The sequence below is a fragment of the Anomaloglossus baeobatrachus genome, chromosome 4, assembly GCF_048569485.1.
Source record: "Anomaloglossus baeobatrachus isolate aAnoBae1 chromosome 4, aAnoBae1.hap1, whole genome shotgun sequence".
Classification (NCBI taxonomy): Eukaryota; Metazoa; Chordata; class Amphibia; order Anura; family Aromobatidae; genus Anomaloglossus; species Anomaloglossus baeobatrachus.
The window spans coordinates 47,235,325-47,262,829 of record NC_134356.1 but is presented as its reverse complement, the minus strand read 5'-3'; the positions used below and the strand labels follow the sequence as shown (position 1 = coordinate 47,262,829).

At 43.6% G+C, this 27,505-nt stretch overlaps 1 protein-coding gene across 2 annotated transcripts in view; it reads left to right on the top strand.

Annotated features, from left to right (window-relative positions):
* The window catches only part of SGCD (sarcoglycan delta), a 1,008,723-nt gene that overhangs the window by 542,090 nt on the left and 439,128 nt on the right, over positions 1-27,505 (top strand). For both annotated transcript variants that reach the window (XM_075344301.1, XM_075344302.1), the window contains exon 3: positions 3,359-3,491. The gene's annotated coding sequence lies outside the window, so the exon portion shown is untranslated. The remainder of the gene's footprint in view (positions 1-3,358; positions 3,492-27,505) is intronic.

Sequence of the window (27,505 nt, the reverse complement as noted above, 5' to 3'; positions counted from 1 at the left end):
AAAAGGTGTGGGTACTGGTCCCCGTACCACAGGACAAGCTTCAGGCAGCCTGGGAAGGCCCATACCTCGTGTACCAGCAGCTCAACCCTGTGACGTACCTGGTCACCCTGGACCCTGCCCGTGGAAGGCGGAAGCCCTTCCATGTGAACATGATGAAGGCACATCATGAGCGGGAGGCATGTGCGCTCCCCGTGTGCAACCTGCCCGAGGAGGGAGAAGCGGAAACCCTCTTGGATATGCTAGCCCAGGTTAGGGCAGGCGGATCCATTGAGGATGTGGAGGTTGGCCACCAGCTCTTGGAGGACCAACGGTCCCAGCTGTGGGCCACCCTACACCCCTTCCGGGGGTTGTTTACCAACCAGCCCGGAAGGACTAACTTGGCTGTCCATCACGTGGACACTGGGGATCATCCCCCGATCCGGCGTTCAGCATATCGGGTCTCCCTGGAGGTGCAGCAACACATGCGCCAGGAGATTGACGAGATGCTGAAGCTGGGGGTGATCCAGGCATCCAACAGCGCTTGGGCCTCGCCTGTAGTCCTCGTCCCTAAGAAGGACCGAACCACTCGGTTCTGCGTGGACTACAGGGGGCTCAATGCTGTCACGGTCGCCGATGCGTACCCAATGCCACGCATCGATGACCTGCTCGATCAGTTGGCCGGGGCTCAGTACCTGACCATCATGGACCTGAGCCGGGGATATTGGCAGATCCCCCTGACTCGCAAGGCCAGGGAACGCTCTGCCTTTATTACCCCATTTGGACTGTACGAGTCCACGGTGATGCCATTCGGGATGAGGAATGCCCCTGCCACTTTCCAGCGGATGGTCAACACCCTGCTCAAGGGACTTGAAGGGTACGCGGCCGCGTACCTGGATGACATTGCCGTCTTCAGTCCCACCTGGGAGGACCACCTAGAGCATCTAGCACAGGTGCTCAGGCGGATCCACCAGGCAGGTTTGACCATCAAGCCGGGAAAGTGTCAGCTGGCCATGAGCGAGGTCCAGTACCTCGGTCACGGGGTAGGCGGGAGAACACTGAATCCCGAGCCTGGGAAAGTGGAGGCCATCGCGTCCTGGCCCACCCCCAGGACCAAGAAGCAGGTGATGTCCTTCTTGGGGACCGCTGGGTACTATAGGAGGTTTGTTCCATGCTATAGTAGCCTGGCAAAGCCCTTGACGGACCTCACCAAGAAGAAGCTGCCCTCTGCAGTCGATTGGACAATGGACTGCGAGACAGCCTTCCGGGCCCTAAAGGACGCCCTGTCCAGCCCGCCCGTGCTACAGGCAGCCGACTTCACGCGGCCGTTTGTAGTACAGACCGACGCCAGTGACTTCGGCCTCGGTGCGGTGCTCAGCCAGGTGGACTCTGCGAGCCAAGAGCACCCAGTCTTGTACCTGAGCAGGAAGCTGTTACCAAGGGAAGTGGCCTATTCCACGATGGAAAAGGAGTGCCTGGCCATAGTGTGGGCCCTGCAGCGTCTGCAACCCTATCTATACGGGCGCCACTTCATCGTGGAGACGGACCACAATCCCCTCAGCTGGTTGCACACCGTCTCTGGGACGAATGGGCGATTGTTGCGATGGAGCCTTGCGCTCCAGCAATACAACTTCACCATTCGCCACAAAAGGGGCCGTGACCACGGTAATGCAGACGGGCTGTCCCGACAAGGAGAGGTTGCGGACGGGCGCACGGGGGAACACCGGAGTGTGCTGCCCCCTAGCGCCCTCAAAAGGGGGGAGGTGTGAGGCAAATCCTGGGATATGAAGAGGAATTATGATTGCCAGTCATAATCGCTCTCATCACTCCCTGGCAGTGCCCCCTCCCTTCTTGTTCTCAGATGTCCAGCATCTGTGAAGGTGTCACATCCTAGCAACACCTCCAACAGCCATCTCCTCTGATATGGAAATTGGATGATTGGGGAACACTGGACACAGGATGACTCCCTGCCATGACCCTGTAGTAGGGGCTGCTATCTAATTAGCAAGCTTGGAAGTATCCAGACAGAACGACTCCAGTAAAAAATGGTTCATATCTCGCAAGCCATATTTCCGATAAATATGGCAACCATAAAAATGGTGTCTCCGCATGCGGACGATGCTGGCACACCCTTTTTATGGGAGCAGGACCTGGGGAAATACCCCAGGCGTGATATCAGCCAATGGGGAACTAGTAGACAAGTCATGAGTCCTCTCGTTCTGTAGCTAAATTCATAGCTGTCACAATGAGAGCGTTGGCGTCTGCCTACGACGCTCCCAGGCAAAGTTATGGCCATATCCCCTGTGTGGATATTGTCCATAACTCCAGCCAGGGGTGGAGCAGTGCTCCCTCTGAGGTCACTAAGGTAGGAGGGGACCTGGATTTGCCCAGGTTGATAACCCTACTTCGGCCATTTTCCAGTGTTCTTTCGCCGGGGGTCACGTGTAGGAAACATCTGTGGGAAAGATCCCGGAAACCTGGTCTACAGCGCCCCCCTGTGGCCAGACGCACAAGGTAACTGCTGGAACTGTGTATGCCTGTTTGTAAACCATGCTTTATCTGTAACTGTACTCTGACCTATGTATATTCTGTAGATTCCCTATTGTATATATTGTATTTTCTAGTGTGCTTTAGGCTGATTAAATTATATAATTAATCTTGGGCTGTTCTGTTATCTCGATCTTGAATCCCACGTCTGTGTGTTCGGCTAATAGTTACCGTGAAGCGGTTGGTGGCAGCGAGTTGTGCCAAGGATTATTGTGGGGAGGCCAGTGAGATTCGGGGAGGTTTTATATATTCCGCCCGCAGAGGTCGGGGGAATATATACCCTACTCTCACCGGGGACCCTTCAATAATCGGCATAAGTAGTATAGCGGCCTCCTTGCTTATTGTCGGGCAATTCCATAATTGGCCTGACTATAAGAGGGGCGCTAGAGAGCGCATCACGTGCTCTGTCGGTCGGGAGGTATAAAGGAGGGGTGACCCCCACTTGTTACCCCCCGATTGTGACGTACTGGTAGCCAGCGCGGGGGATTTCTGAGTGACCCCCCCGGTGGTTCGTGACACTAACGATATACCGTTAGTTGGGAATATCCCTTTAATTTAAAGGATCTGACGACTAACTCAAAGGTTTCCTATAAGCGATTTGTGAATGCTTCTCATGTTTTAAAATATCTAGGCCTTTGAAGGTGACCCACAAAAAATTTCTCTTGCGATGTGTTCTTCTTGTTGAGTTTCAAGTCTAGTGAAGAGAGACACATTTCATATGCAAAGGTATTTTATTCCCACAAGTCAGAACAAAAATACCCTTAGGGCAGACACCAAGTTTCGAGTTCCCAAGCATTATAATGTTCATCCCAATATATTTCTCCTTGATTTGCAGGTGGCACAGATATAGACCCCCCTCTGGGACGGCGACGAGTCTTGTATAGAAACTCTAACTCACATCTTTCAACCATCCTACGTCTAGATGCTTTGATACGGATTCTGCCCAAAGCTGATTAGGACTGATCAAGGTAAGGTTCACAGTGCACCCGTTCCCGTTCACCAAGCAAATGTAACACCTTGTTATCCGAAATTGATTTCATTCAGTGATTCATCGGATTTTGCTACCTGCAGAGTACAATGATAACGGGGGGACGCTCATTGATTTTAGACTAAATCCCTTGGATAGGTAACAAATGTAGTATTGGTCGGGGTCCGACCACTGGGACCCACCCCATGGACATGTTTTTCTATTGCTCTTTTTTTATTTCTATGGGTTGTGGAAGATTAGCTGCCTATCGGTAGCAAAATGGGACAGAAATTCAGTTCAAAGATGGCTTCTTCCATTCTTTTGGTTCACAAAATAATTGTATAGGGCTCGATTCATCATTTGCATTTATAAAGGCCCCGTCACATGCAGCGTTATCGCTAGCGAGCGGACCCGTCCCCGTCGTTTGTGCATCACGGGCAAATCGCTGCCCGTGGCGCACAATATCGTTCAGAGCCGTCACACGGACTTAACTGCCTAGCGACGTCGCTGTTGCCGGCGAACCGCCTCCTTTCTAAGGGGGTGGTTCGTGCGGCGTCACAGCGGCGTCACTAAGCGGCCACACAATAGAAGCGGAGGGGCGGAGATGAGCAGTCGTAACATCCCGCCCACCACCTTCCTTCCGCATTGCCGGCAGCCGCAGGTACGGTGATGTTTCTTGTTCCTGGGGTGTCACACGTAGCAATGTGTGCTGCCACAGGAACGATGAACAACCTGCGTCCTGCAACAGCAACGATAATTGGGATTAGAACGACGCGTCAACAATCAACGATTAGGTGAGTAATTTTGATCGTTAGCGGTCGTTCGTGCATTTCACACGCAACGATGTCGCTAACGAGGCCAGATGTGCGTCACAAATTCCATGACCCCAACAACATCTCGTTAGCGATGACGTTGCATGTAAAGTGGCCTTTAGTCACTTCTACTTTTTCGTCTCTTGGTACTCGTTGACTTTTTAGCACCAAACCGTTCAAAATGGTGCAGGTGGTTCATGAATTTTGTGCACACCGGTCTATAGAATTTTTTTGTGACATTTTGACTCAAAAAGTCACATGTTCCACTAAAATGGGGCACAAAAAAGTCCAGCGTATATAATATCACTTCAGGGAGGAAGGGGGGGCTGCAGTATCAGCTCTTTAAAAAGTCGCAAATGATGAATCAGACGGAAATAAGTGGAAACCCCAAACTCGAGCCACAATGATGAACATAAAGAAAAAAAAAAAGTGAACACATTAAAATAAACTCAAAGGGAACATGTCACCAGATTTGGCGACTATAAGCTGCAGCCTCCACCAGTGAGCTCTTATATACAGCATTCCAGAATACTCTATATAAGTAAACAGAAGACTTATGGCACATTTTAATGTACTGTGGGTAAAACCATACCATGAAGAGAAAGCTTAGGGGCACTTTGCACACTGCGACATCGCAGGTGCGATGTCGGTGGGGTCAAATTGAAAATGACGCACTTCCGGCATCGCATGCGACATCGCAGTGTGTAAAGCCTGGATGATACGATTAACGAGCGCAAAAGCGTCGTAATCGTATCATCGGTACAGCGTCGGCGTAATCCATAATTACGCTGACGCAATGGTCCGATGTTGTTCCTCGCTCCTGCGGCAGCACACATCGCTGTGTGTGAAGTCGCAGGAGCGAGGAACATCTCCTACCTGCCTCACTGCGGCTTCCGTAGGATATGCGGAAGGAAGGAGGTGGGCAGGATGTTTACATCCTGCTCATCTCCGCCCCTCCGCTCTGATTGGCCGCCTACCGTGTGACGTCGCAGTGACGCCGCACGACCCGCCCCCTTAACAAGGAGGCGGGTCGCCGGCCACAGGGACGTCGCACGGCAGGTGAGTGTGTGTGTGAAGCTGGCGTAGCGATAACTTTCGCTACGCCAGCTATCACCACATATCGCTGCTGCGACGGGGGCGGGCACTATCGCACTCGGCATCGCAGCATCGGCCTGCGATGTCGTAGTGTGCAAAGCCCGCCTTAGGGCTCACAACCAACTCCATCTACAACATGGAACACAAGAGAATAAGGAGTTTTTATAAGGTGCAAATATAAAAGCGCTTTTATTGATATAGAAAAGTTAAAAGACAAAGGTTGCTGAAAAATTTCTGCGATACACACAGTACAGACCAAATGTTTGGACACACCTTCTCATTCAAAGAGTTTTCTTTATTTTCATGACTCTAAAATTTGTAGATTCACATTGAAGGCATCAAAACTATGAATTAACACATGTGGAATGAAATACTTAAAAAAGTGTGAAACAACTGAAAATAAGTCTTATATTCTAGGTTCTTCAAAGTAGCCACCTTTTGCTTTGATTACTGCTTTGCACACTCTTGGCATTCTCTTGATGAGCTTCAAGAGGTAGTCACCGGAAATGGTTTTCCAACAGTCTTGAAGGAGTTCCCAGAGATGCTTAGCACTTGTTGGCCCTTTTGCCTTCACTCTGCGGTCCAGCTCACCCCAAACCATCTCGATTGGGTTCAGGTCTGGTGACTGTGGAGGCCAGGTCATCTGGCGTAGCACCCCATCACTCTTCTTATTAGTCAAATAGCCCTTACACAGCCTGGAGGTGTGTTTGGGGTCATTGTCCCGTTGAAAAATAAATGATGGTCCAACTAAACGCAAACCGGATGGAATAGCATGCCGCTGCAAGATGCTGTGGTAGCCATGCTGGTTCAGTATGCCTTCAATTTTGAAAAAATCCCCAACAGTGTCACCAGCAAAGCAACCCCACACCATCACACCTCCTCCTCCATGCTTCACGGTGGGAACCAGCCATGTAGAGTCCATCCGTTCACCTTTTCTACAAAGACACGGTGGTTGGATCCAAAGATCTCAAATTTGGACTCATCAGAGCAAAGCACAGATTTCCACTGGTCTAATGTCCATTCCTTGTGTTCTTTAGCCCAAACAAGTCTCTTCTGCTTGTTGCTTGTCCTTAGCAGTGGTTTCCTGGCAGCTATTTTACCATGAAGGGCTGCTGCACAAAGTCTCCTCTTCATAGTTGTTCTAGAGAGGAGAAGGTGTGTCCAAACTTTTGGTCAATACTGTAGATAAATACATAATCAATATACACAATACATATATCGTACATACTGTGAAACGTAGGGCGGGTTCTCCACGGGACATCCTGATTGGTAATATGCCTCACCGTTTTCCCCCTTTCCTATTGAGATACATATTATAGCCATGGCTGCTTTTCTGACTTCAGGGAGGGTTGAGTGTGAACAGGTAGGAGGCGGTGCATTCACAGCACTAGTTAAAGCTCACCCACTGCACCTTTGAAAGCTGTCCTCTATGCTATTGTTCCCTTTTCAGGTGTTGTTGTGTAATCATATAACTACAGTTAGGTCCAGAAATATTTGGACAGTGACACAATTTTCGCGAGTTGGGCTCTGCATGCCACCACATTGGATTTGAAATGAAATCTCTCCAACAGAATTCAAGTGCAGATTGTAACGTTTAATTTGAAGGTTTGAACAAAAATATCTGATAGAAATTGTAGGAATTGTACACATTTCTTTACAAACACTCCACATTTTAGGAGGTCAAAAGTAATTGGACAAATAAACCAAACCCAAATAAAATATTTTTATTTTCAATATTTTGTTGCGAATCCTTTGGAGGCAATCACTGCCTTAAGTCTGGAACCCATGGACATCACCAAACGCTGGGTTTCCTCCTTCTTAATGCTTTGCCAGGCCTTTACAGCCGCAGCCTTCAGGTCTTGCTTGTTTGTGGGTCTTTCCGTCTTAAGTCTGGATTTGAGCAAGTGAAATGCTTGCTCAATTGGGTTAAGATCTGGTGATTGACTTGGCCATTGCAGAATGTTCTACTTTTTTGCACTCATGAACTCCTGGGTAGCTTTAGCTGTATGCTTGGGATCATTGTCCATCTGTACTATGAAGCGCCGTCCGATCAACTTTGCGGCATTTGGCTGAATCTGGGCTGAAAGTATATCCCGGTACACTTCAGAATTCATCCGGCTACTCTTGTCTGCTGTTATGTCATCAATAAACCCAAGTGATCCAGTGCCATTGAAAGCCATGCATGCCCATGCCATCACGTTGCCTCCACCATGTTTTACAGAGGATGTGGTGTGCCTTGGATCATGTGCCGTTCCCTTTCTTCTCCAAACTTTTTTCTTCCCATCATTCTGGTACAGGTTGATCTTTGTCTCATCTGTCCATAGAATACTTTTCCAGAACTGAGCTGGCTTCATGAGGTGTTTTTCAGCAAATTTAACTCTGGCCTGTCTATTTTTGGAATTGATGAATGGTTTGCATCTAGATGTGAACCCTTTGTATTTACTTTCATGGAGTCTTCTCTTTACTGTTGACTTAGAGACAGATACACCTACTTCACTGAGAGTGTTCTGGACTTCAGTTGATGTTGTGAATGGGTTCTTCTTCACCAAAGAAAGTATGCGGCGATCATCCACCACTGTTGTCATCCGTGGACGCCCAGGCCTTTTTGAGTTCCCAAGCTCACCAGTCAATTCCTTTTTTCTCAGAATGTACCCGACTGTTGATTTTGCTACTCCAAGCATGTCTGCTATCTCTCTGATGGATTTTTTCTTTTTTTTGAGCCTCAGGATGTTCTGCTTCACCTCAATTGAGAGTTCCTTAGACCGCATGTTGTCTGGTCACAGCAACAGCTTCCAAATGCAAAACCACACACCTGTAATCAACGCCAGACCTTTTAACTACTTCATTGATTACAGGTTAACGAGGGAGATGCCTTCAGAGTTAATTGCAGCCCTTAGAGTCCCTTGTCCAATTACTTTTGGTCCCTTGAAAAAGAGGAGGCTATGCATTACAGAGCTATGATTCCTAAACCCTTTCTCCGATTTGGATGTGAAAACTCTCATATTGCAGCTGGGAGTGTGCACTTTCAGCCCATATTATATATATAATTGTATTTCTGAACATGTTTTTGTAAACAGCTAAAATAACAAAACTTGTGTCACTGTCCAAATATTTCTGGACCTAACTGTATGTATTGTGTATATTGAATATGTATTTATCTATGTATCGCAGATTTTTTTCAGCAACCTTTGTCTTTAACTTTTCTATATCAATTAAACCGCTTTTATATTTGCACCTTAAAAAACTCCTTATTCTCTTGTGTTCTATACTGTATATAAGTGTATAACGTAAAAACTCCTTTATAATACTCACCTAGGGGGGGCGGTCCAGTCCGATGGTTGTTGTTGCTCTTCGGTCTAGCGCCTGATCTCTGTTGCGATCTCCGTCCTCCTTCCACCCAGCCCAGTGTGGATGACGCGTCTGTGTCATCCACTCAAGCCAACATTGTGGTCCTGCGCAGGTGGACTTTGACCTGCCCTGCTGAGGGCAGATTAAAGTACTGTAATGTGCAGGCAAGAGGAAAGGTTAAAGACCGCCTGCGCATGCGCACTACAATACCTTGATCTGCCCTGAGAAGGCCAGAGAGAAGTGCGAGTGCGCAGGACCTCAATGCCGGCTAGTGTGGATGATGTAGGACGCGTCATGCACACGGGCCTCAGAAGAAGAAGGACAGCGACCGCAGAGAGGAGGCACCGGACCGGAGAGCAGCGACACCCATCAGACCAGACCATCCACTAGGGGAGTATTGTAAAAGTGATTTTTATTTTCTACACAGTGGCCTGGGCTCTTATATACCTGAGTAGTCTCGAAAGCTCGCTATATATTACCATCTTTATCAACCACTGAGGACTCTCAGTTCTTCTAAACAATTTTTTTATCTCTACTGGCTAACACGGTACAAAGATATATTTTACTGGTAGATATACTTAATTTTCCAAAACAATTTAAAGAGTGCCAACACTTTAGGCCATGACTGTATATATATATATATGTAAAATATATGTTTCATGCTAGAGATAACTTTGTAGTGAATGTTATACTCTACTTAAGTGTCTAATGAGATCGTAGTCTCACCATATGTGTACCCATGTGCTTCTGGCTCTGAGGCATCAGCGGCACATGCTAGATATTCCGTGAGAGATTATTTTATTGGCTTGATACCACTTGATGGTTCCTGGGAGTTCTTACTGTACATATAGTAGAGACATCTGTTGACTTTGATGAAGAATGGCCATGGGGTATCAGGCAAAGACTTGTTCTGTCTCAATAAATCTAATATTCTGCCCTGATTAATTTAATTTTTCTTTTTAGTGGTTATATCATAATTTTTCTGATCCAATTCCACATTCTAGACATGGATACATGACAGCAGTTTTGTGCTATTTCATTCTTCAGGTTTTTTATACTGGTATACAGAATGCTCCCTCTAGTGGCAGCTCCATGCATCCAAAATATTGTGTTTTACCTCTGACTATTTAGCAATTTGGAGATTTGTATCTGAAAAATTTAGCACCGATTCCCGTTAAGATATACTAAAAAAATAAATTGACGTGGGGGCTAAACCTAATTTTTGTGCTATAAAACAGAATAAAAGTATGGATTCCATATTGAGAGTCTATTGTATTACCATGTGCAGATTAGATATTGAATTGGGTTAAGTAGCCTATTGTCTAAGGGGCACTTTACACGCTGCAATATCGCTAGCGAGCGTACCCGCCCCCGTCGGTTGTGCGTCACGGGCAAATCGCTGCCCTTGGCGTACAACATCTCTAACACCTGTCATATGGACTTACCTTCCCTGCGACGTTGTTCTGGCCGGCGAACCGCCTCCTTTCTAAGGGGGCGGTTCGTGTGGCGTCACAGCGACGTCACACAGCCGTCCAATAGAAGCGGAGGGGCAGATATGAGCGGTCCGAATATCCTGCCCACCTGCTTCTTTCCTCATTGCGGGAGGCCGCAGATACGGTGATGTTCCTCGTTCTTCCAGTGATGTGATGTGTCACTTTATTAGGCTGTCTATTGTTGTTTCAATAGAATCGGTGTTTTATCAGCATGAGATTATCACTACAGGACTAGCTATCACATGCCTCCTAGTCAACTTGTAACCCACCCCCACCACTAATTAGCAGTTTCTGTCACTATACAAGTGTACACAGAATCTTGTCAATCAGTGGTATGGGTGGTGTTATACAGGGCTCAGCATTCAGAGGACTGCCAGATATACAGCATAGAAAACAGTTATTTTATCAAAACTACACCAGGCAGATAGGCAACTGATACATCACTGGAATCAGGGTCTCTGCCCCTACATCACGCTGCTCTCAGATTACATAGTAATAACTTAGTGACAGATCCTCGTTCAATGGGGTACCCATTTTTTCATGATCGGTGGAGTTCCTAACGGTTGTACCTTCAACAACTAGCAATTAACTTTTCACTAGAGCTAGTGAAAATCTATTCACACTTTCACTTCATCAGCCACGCAGGAGCAAGAGTATTACCTGCCAATGTTCACAGCTCTTTTTATTAGCTACTGTAATGTACATATGATGTTGTACCGAGCCCACTAATCAAAAGAAGAGGCAGCTGTACTCTTGACCGTTGTCGTTACCATTGGAATGTAGACGTGCCAGTCGATTCGCACAAACTCTTTCAATTCTTTAGATAGGTGATAAGTTATGAACGTGGACAATCTCTAGCGTAGGATAAAATATTCCACTTTGAGATACAAATAGTGTTAGATTTAAAGGGGTTGTTCGGCACTGTTTAATTCCCCATCTGCAAGTGAGAAATGCCGATGATGTTGGGATCCCACAAACCAGTCCTTTACGAGTGTGGTATCATGATTCTGATTGGCAGTGGTCTGCTCTCCTGCAGAGCTGATGCTTGGTTTTGTATTATTCTCCGGTGGACTGGTTGTTCCCGGTCTCAAGACCTGTGGAAGGGGCCTGTTCATTGGAGCCTCGTCATGGGTGATTGCTTGGCTTTATTTTGGAGCTACTTCACCCAGAACGCTGCCAGTGATAATTCCTCTGTTGTAGCAGTTGTTGCTGGCTCCCATAAGTGAACATCTTGATCTAGTACCCTCCTCCATCTGTTTCCCGACCCTACTTGACTCCTTGATTCCCAGACCCCCGGCTTGTATCCTGACCTCTGCTCCACTATCTCCCTTTGTACCTTACGTGTTCTCCTGGCTTCCAAACCCCCGGCTTGTATCCTGACCTCTGCTCCGCTTTCTCCCTTTGTACCTGATGTGTTCTCCTGGCTTTCATCAGACCCCCGGCTTGTATCCTGACCTCAGCTCCTCTCTCTCCCTTTGTACCTGACATGTTCTCATGGCTTCCAAACCCCCGGCTTGTATCCTGACCTCTGCTCCGCTCTCTCCCTTTGTACCTGACATGTTCACCTGGCTTCCAGACTCCCCGCTTGCATCCTGACCTCAGCTCCGCTCTCTTCCTTTGTAACTAACGCGAATTCCCGGCTCCTGACCTTTGGCTTGTTTAACTATTCCTCCACTAGTGTATCTAGCGATGTCTAGTGTTTAAACATCACACTTCTCCTCCACTAGTGTATCTAGCGATGTCTAGTGTTTAAACATCGCACTTCTCCTCCACTAGTGTATCTAGTGACACCTAGCGTTAGAGCATGCCATGTGGATTCAGCAGGCGTCATTCATCAGAATAGGACATGTGCACAATACCTGGCTATTGTGTCTATGTACGTTATCACCAGTCACCTCCCGATGTGGAAATTAAATCCCCTTTAAAGGGGTTGTCCACTACTAGGACAACACTTTCTGATTCCACATGTTTCCCCCAGGTAAAACAATAAAGTCTATACTCACCTCCCGTACCAGTGCTCTTCTAGTGGTGCTGGGGCTCATGGTGGAAGGGCCCATGTGGGGTTGTGACGTCATGCGAGCCCTGCAGCCAATCAGCACTGGCTTCCTTCTCCCCGCCTTCGGACCAAACGACAATCAACAGGAAGTGAGCGCAGTGTCACTTCCTATTGATTAACTTATTTGGTCCAAAGGCAGGAAGACAGAAGCCAGCACTGATTAGATGCAGAGCTCGCGTGACATCGCAACCCCATGTGAGCCCCGGAACTGTGAGCCCCAACACCACTGGAAGGGCACCGGAACGGGAGGTGAGTAAAGGCTTTGTTATTTTACCTGGGGGGAACATATGGAATTAGGAGTGGTCAACCCCTTTAAGCTTATTTTCACATAGCTGTCAATCATTTCTAGAATCCACAAGATACCTAATAAACAAATAATGACTGCATCAGGAAGCAGAACAGTAATAATATGTCTCCGAAGGCAGAGAAGGACTCCGGGTTCCTTCAAAATCCTGCTAAATCTGCTGTATGGGTAAAATGTGCTAATAGTCCAGGCCAGTTTGGGAGCACTTAGCATAAGATACATTTATTAAACTCATATCGGAAACATGAGATGAGTTCTAGGCGATGATCAGAGACTTGTGCGAGAAAAACAGAGGGAAAATTCCTAGCGGAACTGAGAGCTAGTGAGTGTAACTGTACCGGCGCTCTTAAATTGGCACGTAGTGCTTAAAATAGCCATGAAAGCCGAGCTTAAAAGATCCCTTATTAAATTCTCCAGCTACCCTGGCGGACATGACAAGGGGAACTGTTCCTGAATAAAGCAGTGCGCCGCAAGCTTCAAATGGAACGTTGCCCTGGCTTCATCCGTCAATCATGACCCCCCCGACCTGTTCGTCTGCAGACCACCTTCACCTTATCATACAACCGTGAAAAATGCATTTAGAGGTTGGGAATCTCTGCCGGTTTATTCCCTGTATTGTACGCGGCTATGTTTTCACGCGGTATCATTCTCTGGTGGACATGATAATCCATGCATGGAAGCATCGCACTAATGTTTATTGGCACATGGGTCTCCAAACAGGACTTAACAAGGCAAAAGTCTATTTTTGAGTTGCGTTGAACAGAGGTTTGACATATTGCAAACCACAGAAGGATTAAGTCATTGGAGCATAAGGCATCAGAACATTTGCTCATAGAGCATAGGTTTATAATAGAGGATTTAAAGTAATTCTCTACTTTTTATCAACATGTCATTTTTTTGATCCAAAATACCATGCTGATTAATTTTGTCAAATATCTTCATAGCGGACGGAGCTTTGTTCTTCGGATACAGAGCTCCAAATCCCTGGTAGATTTTAATAACATGGCTTCCTGCAGCCACCACTAGAGGGCGCTTAGAAGCTTGAAGGGAACCTGTCAGGTCCAATATGCACCCAGAACCATGAGCAGTTCTGGATGCATATTGCTAATCCCTTCCTAATTCTCCCTGTTTACACTAGCATAGATAAAGAGATCTTTAGAAAGTATTTCTAAAGATCTTATACCGTATGCTAATGAGCGAGGGGACTAGTCCCATGGGCGTTACTTCCCTTGGCTAGTCGGCTCCATTAGCATGTTAGTACACCCCTATGGGCGTGCTATCATGCTAATGAATGCGCAGCAAATCAAAAAGGTCCGTGGAGCCTCTGTGAGGTGTCTCGACAAGGAAAATAGCCAGGAAGGACCTAGCCAAGGAGTGGCTCTTTTTAGGAGACCACCATAACCACCATATTAAGTGGCCCTTTTAGTCAATATCCAGCCCTTGACGAGTTTAAAGATATGACAAGGGAAATACCAAGGCCAGGTATCCATCCACAGACAGCTGTTTCGTGGTATTGCTCCTCATCAGTGTGGAGTAGGATTCTGGCCATGTGGGAGCAATGCCTAGTAGACCAGCAAAACAAAACAATCACTATCTCGGGGAGACCAGCCAGAGAAAACACTGCTGGCAGCCAACAAGGGCGCTCAACACATTGAAATCCTAGGTGCATTGCCCCCTGGGAAGTATGCAAATCAAAAAGGTCCGTGGAGCCTGTGTGAGGAGTCTCGACACGGAAAATAGCCAGATATCCCTCCGAGAAGGACCTAGCCAAGGAGTGGCTCTTTTTAGGAGACCACCATAACCACCATATTAAGTGGCCCTTTTAGTCAATATCCAACTCTTGCCGAGTTTAAAGATATGACAAGGGAAATACCAAGGCCATGTATCCATCCACAGACAGCTGTGGCTATTTTCTATGTCAAGACTCCTAACAGAGGCTCCACGGACCTTTTTGATTTGCATATTTCCCAGGGGACAATGCACCTAGGATTTCACTGTGTTGAGCGCCTTTGTTGGCTGCTGGCAGTGTTTTCTCTGGCTGGACTCCCCAAGATCAGTGATTGTTTTGTCTTTATGAATGCGCAGTGTCAGAGGATGATCACGCTCACGTCTCCGCTGCCATCGCCACCCGACACTGTTTTTCGGGTCAGTGCACATGACCCCGGAGTTTGGGTCATGCGCACTACTTCAGTTTGAAGCCGGGACGCGTTCACCCGGCTTCATAGTGGGCATGACCAAAACTCCATGGTCATGTGCACTGAGCCGAAATCCAGTGTCGGGTGAGGATGGCAGCAGAGTGGTGAGCAAGCTCATCCTCTGAAGCTATGCATTCATTAACATGATAGCACACCCACAGGGGTGTACTAACATGCTAATGGAGCCGACTAGCCAAGGGAAGTAACGCCCAGAGGACTAGTCCCCTCGCTCATTAGCATATGATAAAAGATCTTTATAAATACTTTTTCTCATGATCTCTTTATCCATGCTAGTGTATACAGGGTTGTTTAGGCAGGGAATAGCAATATGCACCCAGAACTGCTCCTGGTTTTGGGTACATATTGCACCTGACAGGTTCCCTTTAATGCAGACTGTTTATAAATTGAACTCTATAGTAAAAGAGTATGCAGGAGGCTCCCAGGCTCCCTCTAGTGGTGGCAGCAGACAGTTTGCATGTCACAGAATATCATATGTAGATGTCACGGGTGACAGACAATCATGTGGTTTAAAGCCATAGACGGTCACAGTGTTTGGCTGCGTAGAATGCTCCCTGACTTTCCATTGTTCCTGCTGTCAGTTTTATTGGTGTAGGTAGCTTTCCTGCTGGATTCATGTCTTTCACTTTTGGACCCAGCAGGAGTTCACCTTCCACCCAGCTGCTAATTATCAGTATTTACTCAGTGTTTGAATACCCCTTCCTTCCTTGGTCTGGTGCTGGGGATTTTTTCCGATCTTTGAAGCCTTGGTTGCAAGCAGGTGGCTTGTACTCCTATGTGGTATCATTGCTAAACACTTTGCTTTACTTCTACCTGAGTCATCTGTGGATAAGAAGTTCGTGCATTTTCCCCTGTGTGTCCTCCTTGTGTCTTCTATAGTGTTTAGTGGGGTTGATGAAGAGCTCATTCCATCCATTCCCTATTTAGGGCCCAGCATCAAGGATACCTAGGGTCAGGTATCTGGCTCGGCGCATAGGTGCAGAACATATCTAGAGGGGTGAGTGACCACAGGGACCAGCAGGAGGTTTGGTCAGGGGTCACCATCTTTCCATTCCCTAGACATAGGCTTTCCCTTCCCTTTTGCTACTTCCCTGTACCTAGCATGATAGTGAGTATGGCAGATCTGGTTACTTAGAGAGCCCAATCTCCCAGTTAACATTGCTTTTACAGTGGACAAATCCTTTAATTTTCTATTTTGGGTAAATTCATCACTTACTAACAGTTTGCCAACATTACATCTGGTCGCTGTGGGTCCTAAGGGGGCATTTTGTTATCTATTTATTGTCAAGGGACCCCTCAACTGCATAGGGATTGTCTAACCTGGAGAACCCCTTTAAATTCAATGAGTATGAGTGTTCTATACAATCCGCTGCCTATAAAGCATATTTCCATTAATTAAAGGTATAGCTTTAAAGACCATCAGCCACATTTCTCACCTTTTTGTATGCCATAAAGTCAATTTGGGAACAATTTCTTTTGTACTTAATTGTATGTATTTCAGGTTATGCAATTGGGTTGCATAAAAAAATTCACCTTTTGACTTTTACTGGCTCTTCCTTTCCTGACACATTTAACTTTGATGTGGTCTGTATGTCAAGGGGTTGCCCCGCTTTGGGAAACCGCTGATGAGTCTGGTTTCAGAAGGTCACAACACCTTATTAGGTCTGCAACTTGTGTTTAAATGTATTTGCTTTATTTTGACGCTGTAAGGCTTAAAGACTCTTTCCTATCTGGCTATCCTTTGGAGCCTCAATCTCAGGTGCAGCTCTTTGTGACCACTCCCCTTCCCCATAAATAGTCACATGTCTTACAATCTGATGCTGGTTATAGAATCTCCATTGTTATGCTGACCACTTTGGAAGGAGCCTGTCTCTGGAAGAAGCTGAGGAGTCGTGTGTAGAAATCTGCTGAGTTTTGGGGTGCCAGTTAATCGTAATTAACAAGAACTACTGGATCTTTAAAAGGGGATTTATTACAAATAGGGAATTTACAATGACATACATAAGGGAAACCTAACTAAGGGAAAAGGGTACAATGAAAGGGGAAAGGTAATGGGAGAGGGTGGTGGAAGATGGGAAGTGGATAGACTGACTAGCTTGGTAGGATACCTTTATATCAGACACACAATCACACATGGCCCATACAGTGCCCATCCCTGTAACACCTCCACATATTAGTAGCATCCAATCAGGTCACAGTCTTTTGAGTTGTCCAGGAACGTGCATATGGCTGTTGATGTCAATGCTCTCCTGAAGGTGGCTCTCCGAGGTCAATTTGTTAAAGGATTAAGAGGAGTCTTGACAAACCTGTGGATCCTGTGGATAGTGTCCTGGTATGTAGCAAAGGTCTTTCATATTACAAAGCCTGAGGACAGATTTACACTCCATTCAGGTTGGAGACCTGATGTCCATCTCCAGTACAATGGCTTGTATTCCACTTGAACAAGGGATTGTTTACCAATATCCATTTTAATAGGCTATAAACAGGACATTCAATTCATGATTACCACAGGTGTTGTGTATCTTCCAAGAGGCTAAAGGCACCATGTTCAATTCACGTGAAGATGCAACCTTTATCATGTTGATAGGACAAAGATCAGTTCATCACAGAACACACAATGGCCTTCTTGCCTCTTCAATGGCCATGAAACTCTTCACTGTACATGGCCGATTCTTTTGATGTACAGTCCTGGTAATATTGGTAACTGATAGATATAATATGGAGTCCAGTAATTCGTTATGATACATACATTGTCCATGTTGGCTTCCAACATACGCCCCTTTGTGTCTGAATGACACACACACTTACTGCCAGGGCATGACAAAATAGCGTTCCACTATAGAATTATCGTCCACTTATTCCATATAGGTAGCTGCATCAAGACATCATCACTGCAAGGTATCTAACAAGGACAAGGCATAGCAATTGCTGGAGTCACAACATTCATTCTCATTCACACATATCGAGATGCATTTATATCTCATTAATTATGTAAATTACACCTGAATTATGCGAATAGCATATACAAGACATAGCATATACATGACTGCAAGTATACAACAGGTATCTATATAAAACAATAATACAAGATTATATTATATTATTATATGTATATAGCAATATATGTCAACATTTCTACCAGTACAATGTGCATCCATTTAACATATACAAATTTAAAAATCTATATATTTTAAACTAAATTGGCACTGATAGGTAGTCTTAAGCCCTCCAAGTTAATGATATAGAAGGAATGACAATCATGATGTTTACTTGTCATACTTTAAAACAATTCCCTTAACTTTTGAGTAGATTTATCACATTGCATATTGTTGGTGATTTTCTCACATTTACATTGTACCACCATACAAGGTATTAGTTGGTAAAAGCGTGTCTAGTGTCCCATTAAAAGCACCTTTTTGTTGCTTATTAGAATGTGCTGTACATAGATCACACGGGCTGATGGAATTAGTAGATTATTATGATAATTTAGGCACTCTGTGTTATCAATGCTTCCATCTTGCATATATATATATGATTGGTTTACATTCGAACACATTGTCTTTTATTAGCTTTCAGATATAAATTAATTCATGTCACAAGATCGCAAGAAATCTTCCTTAAAGATTATTAATCCAATTGCCTTCAAATCATAGCTCATCCAGGATGCAAATTTGATAAGTTAACTTTTGCTCCATCACAGATCCTGGAAATAAAGAACAAGAGCAGTATCACATTCTTAGCAGTTGTCATCTACATATCGAGTTTATTTTACAAGAGAAAAAAAAAATTAACCTGAGCACTTTTTACTTGCATGTGCAGTTAGCAAAAATCTAACTTGAAAGAATTTTTTTTAAAATATTTAACCTCCATAGACATATACTAAACGCCCCTTTGGTACTAACGATTGTACCAAATAAAGATAAAGGCGGAAAATAAAAAAAATGAGGTAAGAAAAATATTAAATAAAAAAAAAAAATATGTATGTATATAAAAAAAAAAAATTACTATTCTTGAGTAGCAAAAATATTAAGAACAAAATAAAACCGTGACACAATGCACTGCACAGGACAACACAAAACAGACAAACATAGAACAATTAGAGTTAACTCAACTTTATCTGTCTCATGATGAATATATGTGAATAAAGGGGTTCAGGTGGTTCTGCAGATTTACACAGAAACCATAGCTTTGCATTGGTTGGCACTATCATATATATATATATCATATAATTTATATATCCAACTTCAGGTCCTGATTTACAATGGTTACCTGTGAAACAAGATAAAGAACATACATACAATACAAACAAACGACTATTAGCTTAATACAGTAGCCCATCATCACAATGGGATGATTACTTGTTTAATTGTTTGCAAACAATTAATTAAACGTTTAATTTTGAGCTCATTGTCTAAACCACGTGGACTTTAAAAACATATTGGCCATATGAATTTACATAAAGTAATAATTGTAGAAATAAATAATCAGATTCATCCATGGATACTGTGTTGTAAAAGACCTGTTGAACAAAACACATTGGTTATTCTCCTTGCTCTGATATCAGGTGACAATTGGTCTCCAGTCTAAAGGTCCAGTCACACATAACGAGATCGTGAACGAGATCGCTACTACGTCACACTTTCTGGATCGTTTATGAGTCGTTGTTGAAATCGCATGTTGGGTGTCACACATAACGAGTTTATGAACGAGCATGCGTCCCGTATAACAATCTTTCAAATCGCTGGGACCCTGTCACACAGCTACTATGTTAACGATTCCAATCCCATTAGGGGCGTAGTAAAATGCAGTGAGTCACGTAGGCGTGCATTTGTGTCGCCTTTTCCGCTTTCATTGGCGGCCAATACTGCGTTCTGATTGGGCGGCCGGGCGGGCGTCGCTTTTTCCACCCCCTCCGCTCTGATTGATAAGGACCCTGTCATGTTAACGATTCCAATCCCATTATGCAGTGAGTCACGTAGGCGTGCATTTGCGTCGCCTTTTCCATACCCCCCTCCGCTTTCTTTGGCGGCCAATACTGCGTTCTGATTGGGCGGCCGAGCGGGCGTCGCCTTTTCCACCCCCTCCGCTCTGATTGATAAGGACCCTGTCACACAGCTACTATGTTAACGATTCCAATCCCATTATGGAGTCACATTTGCGTCGCCTTTTGCATACCCCCCTCCGCTTTCATTGGCGGCCAATACTGCGTTCTGATTGGGCATACAGGGGGCGTATCTAGCGGTTAAATTTTGGATCGCGTCCACCCTTTGTCACTTCTTTTGCGCTTTGCTTTGAGATAGAACCTGCGTCTCCACCCTGATTCCTTCGTCCATTGTACCCGGTCGCTTTGTTGGTGTGTTTTTCGGATCGAAGCCGCAGTTGCACCTGGAGTATCCTTGCAGTGCTGTCGAGTGTCGGTGAGATCGTATTTGCGATTCCGCTTGGATTCTACATTGATATACACTTCTTTGAAAAGGTAGGTCTTTTTTCTTGTTGGGGGGGTGGGCTTTTTTTTTGAATAATGTTCTTGCTGTTAAGATATATGTTAATATTTATTATGTGAGTTGATTTCTGTTAGATATATGTTAATATTTATTATGTGAGTTAATTAAAGTTGCTGGCTTTTATCTGAGCGTGTATAATGCCTTTTAAAGAGGGGTCTCTCCATAGTGCTGTTTGTAATGTGTCCTATCCTAGCATTGCTGGCTCTTTTGTCTCTCATTAAATAAAATATAGAAATGTGGCACTCCTTCTATAGTCGCTGGTGCTTGGATAGGGTCCCACCCCAGATCAAAAAATGAAAAAAATCCAGCACTCAAAGCATTTAACTGAAATTGTTTTATATTTTATTCATGGATCTCTGTAATTATTAAAGACGTTTCGGTCATCCGACCTTCATCAGTTTACACAGAAAAGGTTCTGTAGAAATATATGAAAAAGCTGGACCAGAGGAAAAAGCTGCCCGTCCCGGTCTGCAGTCAATGTCACATACTGTCTACAGAACCTTTTCTGTGTAAACTGATGAAGGTCGGATGACCGAAACGTCTTTAATAATTACACAGATCCATGAATAAAATATAAAACAATTTCAGTTGAATGCTTTGAGTGCTGGATTTTTTTCATCTTTTGTCTCTCAGCTACAGCCGCCATTTTGTGTTTCTGCCACACATAGGGGGCGGCCATTTTAGTCTCTGCCACACCATAACCAAAAATTGTGATCGGTTTATTGCAACTTCTTTTATGTTTACATATAAATTTTTTATTCTTTATTTCAGATGGCTTATTATAACAAAGAAGACTTTGTGCGTGAGCTGCTGGATTTGTATAAATCACTGCCCTGCTTGTGGAGAATCAAATCCACAGAATATTCAGACAGACTAAAAAAACAAGCCGCCTATGCCCAACTGGTGGAGCTTTTTAAAAAACACAGTGGAGGCGAGGCGGTGGATGTCAAAGTAGTAAAAAAGAAGATACAAGGCTTGAGGACTGTATATAAGAAAGAAGCAAATAAGGTGGACAAATCAAAAAAGTCAGGGGCCGGCACTGACCAGGTATATGTTTCTCCCTTGTGGTATTTCAATCTCCTGGAATTCACAAGGGACCAGGAGCTACCACGAATGATGGAAAGCTCCTACCAAAGAAACGTAGACCTGGAAGCAGACATTGAAAACGATGACATCCCGATCGATGACAACACCTCCGCTGTTGTAGATGTAAGTACCTTATTTGCTTCACGGTACATAGCATTCAAACTTTTTATGTACATGCCATTGAGGAACACAAAATAGTAACTTATTGTTACCATGATTTATTGTGCAGTTTGGAAATGTTATCCCTTCCAGTTCAGATAAGTACACTCCAATACAATTTTGTCACACTTTAATTAAATTTACTAACTATTAATGTATGACTTTTAATTAACATTTATTTTTCTGTTCCCGCAGAACCCTCAGACAGATATGGTGAATGAGAACCCCACCACATCGAGCGAGCCTATTGTGGAGGATGAGGCACCTGCACCCTCTGGTGAAATGCGGCGAAGACAGTTACGCAAAAAGAAGGCCAACACCCCTGTGACATCGGCTGAATTTTATTCTTTGGCAACCCAACTGCTATCACAGCCAAAAAGCACTCCAGTGGATAGCTTTGCCGCATTTGCATCGGACAGACTCTGCAAATTGGATTCCACACAGAGGGAGCAAGCCGAAAGACTGATGTTGGAAGTCCTAAGAAAGGCAGGCCGAGGAGAACTTGATGACAATGACACGATATGCAAGTTAAACCAGCCCCATCATTCTTCGACATGGATTCCTCGCCAGCCCCTGCAAAGTACACCAAACAGGATGCATCCACCACGCTTGCAGCTTGACCACCCCCCACAGTATCCCCCCCCCACAGTTTCCCCCCCAACATTATCCCAGGTATTCAAATGATTCATTTTTAAGCCAACTGTCATCTCCCACCCGGCCAGAATATGTCAACCAATATGAAGACGGCCACTAAATTTTGTTATTGTTGTTGTTTTGTTATTTGAGATTAATTTTAATTGATTGTTATATTTTCATTGTAATAATAAATTTATGTTGGTTCAATCTTGCTGCCTGCGTTACTTAATTCAGCATATGGTTGTGATGCCCTGGCAAAACACGGTAGTTACAGAGATTGTACCATACTCCACCCTCATTGGCATACCACCACACAACCCACACACTCATGTACAGCAAACAACCAGTAAAGCCTAGTCACCCCCTCGTGGATAATGGGATTGGTGCATCTATACAGATGCCTACATGTAATATGATGTTTGTGAGTGGTGAGTTTGTGAGTGGTGATAGCTGTTAACTTGCTTTATGCAATGAGACATACCAAACAGCAGATATCAATTTCAAATTTTTTATAACACATGTATAATTGTATATGTATACAATAACAAACAAAAAAAAAAAAACGTTAGTTGCTGCTGCCCTCCCCTTGGCCAGCCACATAACGGGCCAGCAGCGCCGCATGCCGCTCCACTCTGGCCATCAGCCTCCTGTGGGCCGACATAATCCTTCTTTGGGAGGACATTATTTCGGCCAAAGTGGGTATGCCTATGGAGGGAATGGTAAAATTAATAAATCATAATTTTTATTTCTGCTTATTATTACAAAGTAGGAGATTCATGACTTACGGTTATCCCCCTCGTCCGATACAGACTCGCTTATGGAGCCTGGACTAGCATCTATGATAACAAAAAACACTTTATAGTACTCAACAGCTTTTTGTTTTGTACTTTATATGGCGTTAATGTTATATTAAAAAATTACCGGGGGGCGATCCGGCCGGTGGCCCCTGTGGGTGGTACTCCTCCTCCTCCTCCTCCTCCTCCTCCTCCTCTGGTGGCTGTAGATCCACCGGGGGCTCGGGCACATGCTCTCCCTCCTCTGCGGCCCCTGGCTCCTCTGGGGGTTCTTAAGAAAATATAAAGTTTAATGTGGTTGCGTTATGATACATATAGGACTGTGGGGGGTACATTGAAATATATGGCGGACTACGTAGCCTACCTTATACAAGGACTATGGGGGTGAATTTGAACACATTGTGGACTATGTGGTGCAGTATAATATATGGAGAACTCTATGGAGAACTAGATATGAGGGGGGACAAAAATACAAGCAGGAGATGGAATTTTTTTGTGCTGAGGGAAAAAGACCCACTACCTACAGCACCCGGCTTTGCCATGCTCTCTCTGATATGGGAAAAGCTGGGTGGTGAGGGAATGATGTTTTGCCAAGCATGGCGAAGCTGGGTGCCAAGGACAAGAGGTATATCAGAACATATGAAAACTGTGTGCTGATAGAGGATTGTCAGTTCATGGGAAATCTTGGTGTAGAGAGCCTACTGTCTGCGTAATTTCCCTGTGTCCCGAGTGTCAGTGTAATTAGCCCGTACCACAAGTGTCGGTGTATCTATCGATCTATGCAATAGATCTCTATATATAGATCTGTTACATATTATATATATATATATATATATATATATATATATATATATATATATATATATATATATAATCTATATATATATTATATATATATATATATAATCTATCTATCGTTCAATGCAATAGATCTCTATATATATATCTATTACATATTATATATATATAATCTATCTATCGATCTATTACATAGATCGATATATTATATAAATACTTTTAATGATTTAAAAGAAAACAAAAAATATATATATATATATAATAAATATATATACATTAAAATATATATATTTATTATTTAAATATTATCTGAATATATTTATTTTTATAATTATATATATATATAATTAATATATTATATATTTTCATAATTATATATAGATATATATTATTTATATATATATTATATGTATATATTTATTTTTATTATTATATATATCTAAATATATTTTTAGAATTTTATCTATATATCTATATATATATATATATATATTTTATATGTATTATATATATATATATATATATAATCTATCGATCTATAAAATAGATTATATATATATAATTTTAATTAAGTAAAAGGATATATATATCATAAATATATACATTTAAATCTATATATTTATTATATATGTATATTTTCTTATATTTATATTTATATATAATTAATATTAATTATATATATATTTAATTTAAAAATATATATATAGATATATATATATATTATTTATATATGTATTATATATTTATATATTTATTTTTATAATAAATATATATATATATAGATAGATATAGATATATATATATATATATATATATATATATATATATATATATATATATATATATATATATATATATAAAAATATATATATATATATATAAATAGATATATATTTAAGAACACCATTATACGTTGCCAAGGCACACTCATCTGCGCCTACCTTGGTTTTGTAACTCTGCTTGTATGGCAGAGATCCGGGCACTGGAGCGGTACCGCAGATCCGCTAATTTTTTGCGGATCTGGGCGCAGGTGCGCTCCAAATTAAATCTCCTCCTCAACCCACGTTGGATCCTGCGCAATACCGCTTTCTTATGGAGAAGTGGATGCTCTTGCGCCTCACGGCAATCATAATCGCGAGCATCCACTTCTCTAATTAGGTAACGGACCTCCGCCTCTCCCCAAGCTGTTGCCCTCCTGCGTGCCGCCATTGTTCGCTGGTGTGTCTACGTAGCAAACGCAGTTGCGTCACCCGCGGTAACGCCTCTTCACATCTGATTCGACGGATAGCGTCACGTGAACGCTAGCTCCAATCAGATTGGGGTGGACGTTGTTGATCCTGCTCCAGCCAATGGCCGCCGATATTACATCTTCGGCCATGGCTGGATTGTTGATTTGTGAAATATTACAAATGCTATGTTTGAAGGTGAAAGTGCGACGCACTTTTAACAAATCAGAATGATCTTTGCTGCAGAAATGAGATCGCGCCATGACGCAAATGCTGTGTCAAGGGGTCGTGGTATCACACACTGCGAGCGCACATACAATTATAAAAAATCGAAAAAGAGATGTCGTTTGAAGGTTTCGGGGACGCACAAACGTCCCCGTTTAAAAACCCCAAATGAAAATATATAAGGCTTCATATTCATAATTTGTGTGTTTGTTTTTTTTATTGCATTGGTACATGGAAATCAAAATTGTACAAGAGCCCTAAATGATGTATTCATCATACAGCTGGACGCCAAATTGAGGAAGTAAATAAACCTTTGCAGGGTTTTACCTAAAGAAAAGCAATGTTGAAGTTAAAAGTGAACATTTTACTTTTAAACCCAAAAACAAATTTTAGTCATACCATTGAGCATTTCTACTATGGTATCAAGATAAAATTCACCATAAAATATATTGTGCAATTTCTTCTTAGTGCACCCATATGTAATATGTGGTTGAAATCAACTGGTTTGGCACATATTTTGGCACGCTGTTGTTCGCTACGCTCACTCTCAATGTGCGATCCGGAGCAGGAGGCCCAATGATAGCGGTGATGACACCCGGTGCCGGGCCGGACTAGTCTGGGGGTCGTAAGTGGTTGCCGGAGTCATGGCTTCAGTGGGAGTGATTGTAGTTTATATTCGTGACGCCACCTTAAACCGCCGCTGCTGTATGGGGCCTCCGGGGGTGATGTAACGGCAGCAATGGTGGTACTGCTCCCCACAGTAGCCCTTAATAGTGAATGAATGACAAACAAATCTTGTGGAAACTTAAAACAACTGTTTATTAAAGTAATCATTTTGCAAAAATGACATTTTAGTATAAATGTGATGAACATAACAATACAAGTAACCATATATTTTAAAATTAAGAAGGGAAGTTTCTAAAAAAAATCAATACAAGAAAATAAAACTCAGCATAATAAATGTGCTCAATACAAGTTTATCTAATGCTGCCACGTAATTGCACCAGGACCATTAAAATATTGGCAGTACTTTTCTCGACAGGCCTTCGCATCATCGGTATTTCTGCCGGGCGCCAATGGTTGAAGTCCTGCGATTGCGGGATCTTCAGAATGCCATTCGCCAAGCACCACTTCGCCATTTAAGTCATCAGAGTCTACAAAGCCTGTTGGACAGTACGTAATAGCATCTCGCCGTCGAAGAAAGTTGTGAAGGGCGCAACAGGCCAAAACAACTGCGTCTATTGATGGTAGACTCAGGTTAATTGGTGTGTGGAAAACGCGGAAGCGATTTGCCATTATCCCAAAGGCATTTTCCACAACCCTGCGTGCCCTTGATAATCTGTAATTGAACCTTTGTCTTTCCGCCGTTATACTTTTCTGTGGGAATGGTTTCATGAGATTGGGATGAAGTGGGAAGGCTTCATCGCCCACAAATACAAAGTTAAGGTTTGCGGTAGTGTCAGAGTTGGGGGGCAAATGCAGTTCACCATTTTGCAAACGTTCACCAAAGCCTGTGTGTTCTAAAACCCCACCGTCAGAAACCCGGCCATTCATGCCAACATCAACAGCAATAAATTCGTAATTGGCATTCACAAGGGCCATTAGGATGATGCTGAAATAGCCCTTATAGTTATAAAAATAGGAGCCGCTGTTCAGTGGTTGAGTGAGCCGCACATGTTTCCCGTCCAAAGCACCACCACAGTTTGGGAACTGCCAAAGGTGTTCAAAATCGGTGGCAATCTTCTGCCATTCCTCCACAGTTTTGGGGAACTCAATGTAGTTACGCAGACTGTGGAAAATTGCTCTACATGTCTCCGGAATAAGAACGCTGAGCAGGGACCTTGAAATTGCAGAAGAAAAATGTAAGTCTTGCAGGGAGCGTCCGGTGGCCAGGAAACGCAGCGTGACTGCCAATCTTTCATCTGCCGGGATGGCAGCACGCATCGCTGTATTCTTGCGCTGAATAATTGGCGTAACTCTTTCGAGTAAAAGGCTAAATGATTCTTCTGACATCCGCAGAAAATTGCGGAAATCCTGAGGATTATTTTCCTGCAGCTCTCTTAGCAGTTGCATGTGGGAGTATTTGTACCTCTTCTGCAGCCACTCTCTGGTCCACATGCGGCGCTTTCGTTTGGAACGCCTCTGTTCCACTTCACGTAGCCGACCGGCCTCAAACATCAATGCAGCACCCAGCACAACACGCTGCATGTCGTTCATGTTGTCCACACTGCAAAAAACATGTAAAGATGAGAAAAGTTGCTATAAA